This window comes from Mytilus trossulus, chromosome 10 (assembly GCF_036588685.1).
Source record: "Mytilus trossulus isolate FHL-02 chromosome 10, PNRI_Mtr1.1.1.hap1, whole genome shotgun sequence".
In the NCBI taxonomy this organism is placed as follows: domain Eukaryota; kingdom Metazoa; phylum Mollusca; class Bivalvia; order Mytilida; family Mytilidae; genus Mytilus; species Mytilus trossulus.
Window position 1 is genome coordinate 23615555 of NC_086382.1, and position 10982 is coordinate 23626536.

General features: G+C 32.6%; 1 long non-coding RNA gene across 1 annotated transcript; it reads right to left on the minus strand.

Moving 5' to 3' along the window:
* Window positions 1–5301: 5301 nt before the first annotated feature.
* On the minus strand, window positions 5302–10514 carry LOC134686091 (uncharacterized). Its single transcript, XR_010101537.1, has 3 exons — window positions 10414–10514; window positions 6655–6742; window positions 5302–5851 (listed from the first exon to the last, which is right to left on the minus strand). It is a non-coding gene; the product is annotated as an uncharacterized LOC134686091 (long non-coding RNA).
* Between the last annotated feature and the right edge of the window lie 468 nt (window positions 10515–10982).

Sequence of the window (10982 nt, forward strand, 5' to 3'; positions counted from 1 at the left end):
ATTTCAACAATTTATCGTTTAATTAAGTAGGACACTCTGACCCTTTGACCAGACTAGAGACATCATACATTTAGAGTATTAATAGCTCACTCTTTTATTTAAGTCGGTTAGTAATAACCAATTAAAACAGAACTATCTTCTCTGCTGTCTTAAATTATTTTATTCCGCTTAATTTTCAATTAGCAAATTAGTTATACAGAACGTTAAACTTCTTCTAAATTTCTAAGTCAGGAAATATGACTTGTCAAACAATTTCATAATAACAGGTGCACATGCAACATCAACACCTGTGCAATTTTTCTGTAAACTTTCAGTTATATGAGTTGAAAACTAGAGGAGGCGGCAATTTTTATTATACGACCGCAAAAAATAAAAAAAAATTTGGTCGTATATTGGTATCACGTTTGCGTCGTCGTCCGTCGTCGGCGTCCGCAGACTTTTGGTTTTCGCACTATAACTTTATTAAAAGTGAATAGAAATCTATGCAATTTGAACATAAGGTTTATAACAATATAAGGAAAGTTGGGATTGATTTTAGAAGTTTTGGTCTCAACAGTTTAGGAATTAGGGGCAGAAAAGGGCCCAAATAAGCATTTTCTTTGTTTTCGCACTTTAACTTTAGTTTAAGTAAATAGAAATCTATGAAATTTTGACCCACGAAAGGAAGGTTTGGATTGATTTGAGGAGATTTCGTTTAAAAAGTTTAGGAATAAGGGGCCAAAAAAGGACCCAAATAAGCATTATTCTTGGTTTTCGCACAATAACTTTGGTATAAGTATAAACAAAAAGCAATGAAATTTAAACACAAGGTTTATGAACACACAAAGAAGTTTGGGATTGATTTTTTGGAGTTGAGGTTCCAACAGTTTAGGAATTAGGGGCCAAAAAGGGGCTCAAATAAGCATTTTCTTGGTTTTCGCACACTATCTTAAGTATAAACACTGGACACTTTTAATTTGCAAAACACTCATTTGCAAATCCGCCGCCGCCTCAAACAAGAGCTACAATATCATGTAAATAACCAAAATGTGCGGAATTACATGGGATTCAATAATTTCATTGGTTTTATACTGTTACTTTCATATTTATTTTAAATTTGAATTATAAAAACATGGGATTTTCAATATCCCATGGGACAGGGCAAAATCCCATGGGATTTTTTTTTGTCCCATGGGATTATTGTAGTCCCATGGGATATTTGTTGTCCCATGGGACAAAAAAAACCATGGGACTATAATTATCCCATGGGATTTTTAATATCCCATGGGACAAAATAAAATCCTATGGGATTAAAATTATAAATATATATATATAAATAAAAAGTTATGTGTATGTTACAATGAATGCTGTTTGGTAGTAAAATGTTTTAAATGTATACGAGTTTTTTTTTTATTTTTTATATATACATATATATAATTTTTTTTAAATTTTGTCACAAACATGTTTTTTATTTGTTTATATGACAATAAAGATTATTCTTATTTTGGAATGTATAATAATAATATTTTACAGTCAAAGAATAAAGTCCTTTCACTGAAACAAAACGATGAAATTTCTAAATAAATGAAAAAATATTGTTTTGAAATCTTTGTCTTGTTTATTCTATTATGACAAAATAGAACTGAAAAAATATTTCATATTCTGACTGAATAGTTCACTCTTTTCATGAGGTAAGATTTTCTTTGTTATAGGTTCATTGCAATACTTGAATGTATAGGCAAACAATTTGAATTATATATACAGTGGAGATCAGTTCTAACCTCTCATTAGAACTGTCAGAATAATCTGTCATAGAACTGTTCTAACCTGTCCTAGAACAGTTCTAGCTAGAACAGTTCTACCCTAGAACTGTTCTAGGTAGAACTGTCAGGATCAGTTCTAGGTAGAACTGACTAAATCAGTTCTAGGTAGAACTGTCAGGATCAGTTCTAGGGTAGAACTGTCTAAAACTGTTCTAGGTAGAACTGACCAAATCAGTTCTAACTGTAGAACTGTCAGCAGAACTGACCAAATCAGTCAGGACTGAAGAACAGTTCTAAATGACGTCACTGCAGAAAGGGCACTTTAGAATTTAGAAGAAAAAATCAGTTCCAATTACTTTACTATATATAATAGCGGATTTTTCTATATTTTTACTGATCAAAATTTACATGTACAAATATCGAAGTGGATAGGAGGTTATCCAACTCATCGGAGAAATATTTTTATAAGATTGCAAATGAAACATCATTGTTTACGTTTCTTCGTTCCCCGTGTTTAACAGTCTCTTCATAAATATAACTCTGCATTTAATTCATGGAAATTTAATCTTAATTTACCTTGTTTGCCTTGGATTTACATTCATGACTTAGGATTCTGTTTTGACAAATGTTCAAACGAAAATTGTACAGTGGATCTGAGACTACTATAACACATGTGCTATAGTAGTCTCAGAGTGGATGGATTATGGGATTAATGAAATCAGTGTTGTTAAACGTAAAAAAAACTATGTACATTTGCATTAGCTCGTTGCCAAACTTATCCATAACGATTATGAATAATATCTGGGAGTCCTGAAAGTCTGAAAAATATACTCGATTGAACATAAATGAAATATTTGCCACTGGACGTTAGGCTACAAACAAAACCAATCATTTGTCCTTCTTCAAATTATATATTAACAGTATAGTCAGTATACTATTCCAAGTCTAAGAAGAGAACTTCTCATACATGTACTTTTCATTTTAAAATAAAGTATATGAATCAGTCATGACTTTGTGAGTGTTGGAATATGCCGTTAAATAGTTTTGTTTAAAAAAAACATCATGAACTACTGACTTAAAAGTCACTTTTGTGACGGTTCAATATTTAATAATTTAAGTTTGGATGTAACGGGTCTTCTGACGTTATTTTGTTATCAACACCCATAGACATAAGTTAGTCATGTGAACGTAACATCATCAACGTTTTTTTTATGTTTTGCCAAGGTTTAAACATTTTGTTAAAATGAAATTTAGAATTAAATTATAAGAAATGACTGTAATATTTGTTCTGTCTATTATATTATACATGTATATATATAACGTAAAAAATGTGGTGCACACTGTTAAAAAAACCTCTACGCGCATTTATCAGTGTGCACCAAATTTTTTATGTTTTTTCTTCATAGACACTGAGAAAAAATATTACAGTCATTCCTTAAATAGTAATATTATCGATACAGAGAGGAAATAATGGCGCTCTGATGTGGATAAAATTTGGTGTCCTCTTTATCATACAATATCTGTCCTGACTTAGAAATATTATTGGTTTACAATGAAGCCATATATATTTACATGATAAAGAATATATAGATATAGGAAGATCATGAAGATGTGGTGTTAGTGCCAATGAGACAACTCTCCATCCAAATAACAATTTAAAAATAAGTAAACCATTATAGGTCAATGTACGCCCTTCAACACTGAGCCTTGACTCACACCGAACAACAAGCTATAAAAGGTCCCATATGTTCAGTTTTGGTTGATGCGGTTAAATAATTTTGTTATTAAAACGACTCAGTCTGATATATCGAAACTTCTGAAATTTGTTAACAATTCAATATTTTGAATAAAAAGAGGACACGCTGTCATTTGAATTATACAATCCATCGTGATCGGTTGTTGTCTGCTCTATGGTTGGGTTGTTGTTGCCAAGACACATATTTTTGTTCCATGAGTCAGTCTGAGGTATGAAAACTAGCTGATGTTTGTTTCTGATGCGATATTTTGAATAAAAGTAGGAAATGATGGCACTCTCAATCAATGCGAATTTTTTTTTGTGGTTGTTGATTTCCAATATTGCAGTTATTTATGAACTACAGTCCCTCTTGACCTAAAATTCTAATTGATGTACTGTCCAACTATATAGACTTGCATAAACCAAAAGAAAATATGGTCATTTTTGGTTGATGCGGTCAAACGAATTTATTACACAACTCAGTCTGAAGTATGAAAACTACTGATATTTGTTTACGATTCAATACTTTGAATAAAAAGAGGATATGCTGGCACTATAAATTCATGCAAACAAAACTTTGAAGTCATTGTTTTCCAATATTGCTGTAACTTGTATATTATAGTCCCTCTTGACCTAAAATTATAACTGAATTACTGTGCAGCTATATACTAAGCAGATTTGTAGAAAGAAAGAGCAAATAAGGTCAGTTTAGATTGGTGCGGTCAAAATATTTTATTACACGACTCAGTCTGAAGTATGAAAACTACTGATAGTTGTTTACGATTCAATACTTTGAATAAAAAGAGGTCATGCTAGCACTTTAAATTCATGTGAACAAAATTTTGAGGTCATTGTTTTCCAATATTGCTGTAACTTGTATATTACAGTCCCTCTTGACCTAAATTTATAACTGAATTACTGTGCAGCTATATAGATTTGCAGGAAGAAAGAGCAAATAAGGTCAGTTTAGATTGATGCGGTCAAAAGATTTTTGTATAACAGGTCCGTCCGAGGTATGAAAACTACTTGTAAAAAGATATCACATTTGTTTACAATTCAATATTTTAAATAAAAAGAGGACATGCTTAGGTACTATAAATTGAGTGCAAATAAAATTTTGAAATCATTAATGTTTTCCAATATAATTGGTATCCTTGCCTAAAGATAAACTGGATTCCTGCAGCTTGCAGCTAAATGTATTTAGATTTATATGATGAAATCAAATATGATCAGTTTAAGTTAATAGTGGCTCAATGGCAGATCCAGAGCGGTGGGGGGACCCCCTTTTTTACGATCAATGCATTTGAATGAGGCCATTTAGTTAGACCCCCCCCCCCCCTTTAAAACTGCTGGATCCGTCCCTGGTGGTTTGGGCCAGAATAACATATTACACAAAGATTAAGGTCAGATAATTTTTTAATGTAAAATGAGCTATCCTGACTTCCCAAATGACAAATGTAAAACATGTAAATCAATTCTAGCCGTAGAATTTATAATTCTATTCTAGCCGTAGAATTTGTAATCAGAACTGTTCTAGAAGTAGAACTGACTAAAACTGTCCTAGAGTAGAACTGTCAGGATCAGTTCTAGGTAGAACTGTCCAAATCAGTTCTAGGGTAGAACTGTCAGGATCAGTTCTAGGTAGAACTGACCAAATCAGTTCTAGCTAGAACTGACCAAATCAGTTCTAGCTAGAACAGTTCTAACCTAGAACTGACTAAAAGGTGTCAGGCTGACAGTTCTACGTACTGTCCTAGAACAGTTCTCCTGACAGATTCTGACAGATTTAATGAGAGGTTAGAAGTGATCTCCACTGTACCTTTGTGGTGTACATAATAGTATGCTTATATTTGCAAATTTATAATATAAACACTTTTTGTTAAAGTTTTTGCTTTCTTTATTCACAACTTGCTATGTACAATTATTCAGTCCACTATATAAGAGTGAAGTCAATAAATAATTTCATTCACTAGAATATTCCTGCAATTCTTAGACAAAACATTATTTCAATCTGTTCTTCAAAGATTTTCCTCTGTACATCTTTATTGAATGGAGAGATTCAAATGAGAAGACAAAGCAAGTTTATTTGGACAACAACATTCTAATATCTTGTTCAGTCGTTCCATCTTTCAATTGATAATTACATTGTTGTATTTATATGATCAAGTTCTTGTGCATCAATGATCCTGATGATATGACTCCTTTTTGTTTATAGTCATCATGTTGAAATTTCCTCTTTCAAATAAATGTAGGAAAAAACATGTTCCATTTTAAATTAATAAAAAAAGTCGCACTATGGAGAAAAATATCAGCTTTAAGTTTTCCGTTCAGTATTGATTTGTGAATGATGACCATGAAAATCGAGATGTCTGACCTACAAATACACAAACTCAAAAATTATCAGTGAAGAGATCAATAAAATGGCTATTTTATCATGTTTATGATTAATATGATAAACTTTCATTTCAATATTTCAGTACTAAATTACAGAAATCGTTTAAATTTTATAATAGTTTAGTTTAAGTACAGCTTATTTAAAATTATAATAAAAAAGATGAGTTAAATAAGATATTACATTTCTAATGCAAAAAAATAGCATTTTTGCAACGAGGGAGATAATTTGGAGCTTTTTCAATGATATATGCATTTTAAAAGTCATCTGGGGCCAAACCGAATTGATTGTTTTGAATGATTTGGTGTACCATAATATGATAAATTATAAATAAAATGAGTTATGAAAAAAAATATTAAACATTTTTCTGAAATTGTTATACCCTAGAGCCTCCTTAAATGTCATTTGATCTCTATTGGAGAAATGTCTCATTGGAAACCAGAGTGCCAAGTGTTTCTTATTTTTATATCAACCATGCCATATTATACCTGTCTAATATCAGGAGCTTTTTTTTTTTATAAATTAGTCTGGTATATTTGACGTTTGAATTGATGCTCTGTTTCAAATTTGGTTAGTGTTGACTTTTATAGATTACTATAACATGTATAGGGTATGGGTTTTCTCATTACTTACAGGTCATCAATGGCCTCTAATAAGTAATTACAATGCTTACATCCACTAAATTGAACTCTGATGAATATTTTTCTCTTTCATCATACCACATCTTATTTAATAAATATTTTATCATTATTAAAGGACAAGAACTTTTATAGCAGTGGACTTACCATTTAGGCTTTGTTGACCTCTGTAAATCTTATTTTGTTGATAATTTCTTCTGTTTATAGTTTCCCCTTTATCTTTCATGTTCTTGCCCTACACATAAAAGGGTAAACATCATTTAATGACAAAAATAACTACTACATGTATTACATAATTAGTAGGCAACTGAAAATTTTGTCTTATTTGTATATAACATCAACTTACTCATCATTCTTGCTGTTCAATATCATGAATATTATCATTATTCTATGAATATGAGGTCACAGTAAAATTAACCTTGGCAGGCAGACATCTTTTTTTATATGATACCTTGTAGTCATTCCATACAACAAGAAGACCTATGCTTAAAAAATCTAAGGCCAAAATTTAAAATATGTTTGTTTCCCCTCCCCCCACACGGGTGAAAAATAAGCGCCCGGGTCAAAAAATTATTTTCCACAAAAAAATCGAAATTATTTTTTTCCTGAAAATAATTTGTTTCCATTTTTGGAAAGTGCTTGAAAACAGAAGGATTGACAAACAACATGATTGATAATCTAAATAAATACACTCAAATTGAGCACAAACAACTGATAAGTGGCCTGGACTGGACAAGTCAAACCATTCATGTGACCATGCTATGACAATCACATCCAGTTAAAAAAAACTAGAGGCTCCCAAGAGCCTGTGTCGCTCACCTGTTAATGTGTTTACTGATGTCGGCCATCTTCGTTGGAAGGCGGGGTCATTAGACACTTTTTTTTTAAATAGATACCCTAGTATTATGATTGTGGCCAAGTTTGGTTAAATTTGGCCAAGTAGTTTTATAAATGATTTTTATACAAGTTACAAAAATGACGAAAAGTTGTTCAATATTGACTATAAAGGGCAATAACTCCTTAAGGGGTCCTCTTACAATTTTGATCATGCTAACTTATTTGTAGATCTTACTTTGCTGAACATTATGGCTCTCTGCAGTTTATCTCTATCTATAATAGTATTCAAGATAATAACCAAAAACTGCAAAATTACCTTAAAATCACCAATTTTAGGGCAGCAACCCAACAACAGGTTGTTCAATTCAACTGAAAATTTGTGAGGGGATATATCTTATTCTGATGGACATTTAAATCTTGAAAGATTTGCCCTAAATGTCTTAGTTTCAAAGATATAAAGCAAAACCTGCATTTTACCACTATGTTCTAATTTTAGCCATGTCGGCCATTTTGTTTGGTAGGCTGGGTCATCGGACACATTTTTTAAACTACAAACCACAATGATAATTATGGCCAAGTTTGGTTAAATTTGGCAAAGTAGTTTCAGAGAAGAAGATTTTTAAAAAAGTTACAAAAAATTATGAAAAGTTGTAAAAAATTGACTTTACAGTTTATCTCTATCTATAATAGTATTCAAGATTATAACTAAAAACTGCAAAATTTCCTTAAAATAACCATTTCACAGGCAGCAACCCATCAACAGGTTGTCCGATTTGTCTGAAAATTTCAGGGCAGATAGATCTTGACTTGATCAACAATTTTACCCCATGTCAGATTTGCTCTAAATGCTTTGTTTTTTGAGTTATAAGCCAAAAACTGCATTTTACCTCTATGTTCTATTTTTAGCCATGATGGCCATCTTGGTTGGTTTGACGGGTCACGCCACACATTTTTTAAACTAGATACCCCAAGGATGATTGTGGCCAAGTTTGGTAGAATTTGGCCAAGTAGTTTCAGAGGAGAGGATTTTTGTAAAATATTACGGACGACGGACGCAGGACGACAGACAACGGACGCCAAGTGATGAGAAAAGCTCACTTGACCTTTCAGGTCAGGTGAGCTAAAAAGAACCTGCCTTCCTGGTCTGTTTACAAAGGGTAGACCCGGGGGAGGGGAAACAGACATTCTTTTAAATGTGGCCTGATAAAATGACAAAACCAAAAAAACTTATGATTGACCAAAGAACAATAAAATGCAGTCATGGTTTATATATGAATCTGCCATTCAGACATGCACACCTTACAATTGTTTCTTATCTACCAAATATAATCTACCTGTAACTTTAAACATATGATAAACTGACAAAACAATGCAGTGTTTCATTGACCAATGAACCATGAACATGAGGTCAAGTTCATATAAAATATGACAGACAGCTAAGTGCATCTTACAATTATTTCATTCACTAAATAAAGGGGCCTTATTGCTTACAGTATCCTGAAAATATAGACCAAACCACAAAAACTAAATATTTTCAAAGTTCCTTACACCCTGCCAATTTGTTATGGTTGTGCCTGTTCCAAGTCAGGATCCGATAATTCAGTGATTGTGTTTATGTGTAACATATCTGTTTTTCATTTTTTTTGTACATAAATTAGGTTGTTAGTTTTCAACTTTCAACTTGGGCTATCATGTGTAAAATCATACAAGTGTTGGGAAAACAGGAAGTTGTCGAGTGATGAATCTGAAAATGCATCACACGGTATAGCTGACTTATTTAACCCTGAAAGCAAATTTCAGAAATCCTTCTATTGTAGGAAAATGGGACGAAAAATATTCATCGGACAGACAGACTGACTGACGCAAGGATGGATGGACAGACAGGGGGAAAACAGTGTACCCCCCCTTTTTTTAAAGTGGGGGCATACTTTTAATACGGGGCTATAAAAACCCATGCAAGATGTCAAAACAAAAAGAAAAAGAAGTAACCTAATTCTTACTTGTAAGGGGCTATTTATTTATTGTCGGTTATACATATAACAATACAACCTATTACAGGTCTGTAGAGCTTTTATCCGACATACATATATGACAAGCACAATACATTTGTACATGAAACATAAAGCTCATCACTGAGATAGTAGTCTCAGATAGAGGGAGGCGGGGTCAACCAAACTCCCCTATTCAATCTGAATGTAGGACAGAAAGTCACAGTCAAAAAGTCACACACTGTCACAGGACAAAAAGTCACAATTTAGTTTTGAGATTATTTTCTTCGAACAAGAAAACCCTCTTTTTGTATTTTTCTTGAAGTTTTATACATGAACATGATGTAGCAACTTTAAATTAAAATTAATAAAAACAAATAAATCAGTGCATTAGGTTTGCGCACATTACCATTACATTTGCGCACAAAAATCATTACGTTTATGTGCAGCTTTTGATTACATTTGCACGCATTTTTTAACATGTAAATATAAAAAAAAAAGAAATATGATTGCCTTTTACAGCTGACTATGCGGTATGGGCTTACCTCGGGCTTTGCTCATTGTTGAAAGCTGTATGGTGACCCATGGTTGTTAATGTCTGTGTCATTTTGGTCTCTTGTGGACAGTTGTCTCATTGGCTCTCACACCATATCTTCTTTATATTGGCTTGTGGTTGAAGGCCGTAAAGACCTCTAGTTGTTAATGTCTGTGTCATTTTGGTCTCTTGTGGACAGTTGTCTCATTGACAATCATACCACATCTTCTTTTTTATATTATGAACAATTTCCTAAAATTAAAAATGAATATATGAAACAAAAAGAAGATATTTTAAAATCTTTTTTTCATTTTTATTCAATCAATTGTCAACAAATTGTTTGTGACTTCTTGTCCTATCAACTTTGTTACTTTATGCCTGAGTTTGACATGTGTTTGACTTTTTGTCCTGTGACTTTTTGTCGGGATGTCCTGTGACTTCAGTTCGTTTACCTTCCATCTTAATCAGTGAACTGAATAATTGTTTCTTGCAGAAATCCGGGGAGTGTTAAAAAATCACATGTGCAAGTTGAGAGTCAACACTTACACAGGGACTACACTATACTTTTTCAGAATGTCAGCAAAAAAGAATCACTGGTGACAGGGGAGTGTAACCGATGAATTGATCCTGAATCAGATAAGATTTTCCCGGTACGTCTTAACGCCGCTCAGGAGGGCCTCCTGGGTGCACACGTGCAGGGCATACAAAGTGCACTCATGGCAGACCCTATATAGTCGCCGTCGTATCTACACACATGATGGATGTATATATTCGTTATAGATCGTCATACACTTCTCATTTTAGAGTTAAATTTGCAAGCAACCTCTTAAGATTTTAAAATAATAATGCTACTAAAAAAATATTATTTCCCCCAATTTTCGCATTTTTTTTTGCCATACAAAATATTTAGGCGACTGTGCTTTTAGTGAATATAAACGATGAAGAGGCCTCACGAATAAATATAAATATGAAATATACTGGAACATCGATTAGCATAGATCGAGCAGCAGAGTAAACTTCCACATAAATCTCGAAGTTATTTACGCCGGATAATACAGACTGTGAATAAAGTTGTCAAATACATTAATTTGTGTGTTTTACTTCTACAAGAAATT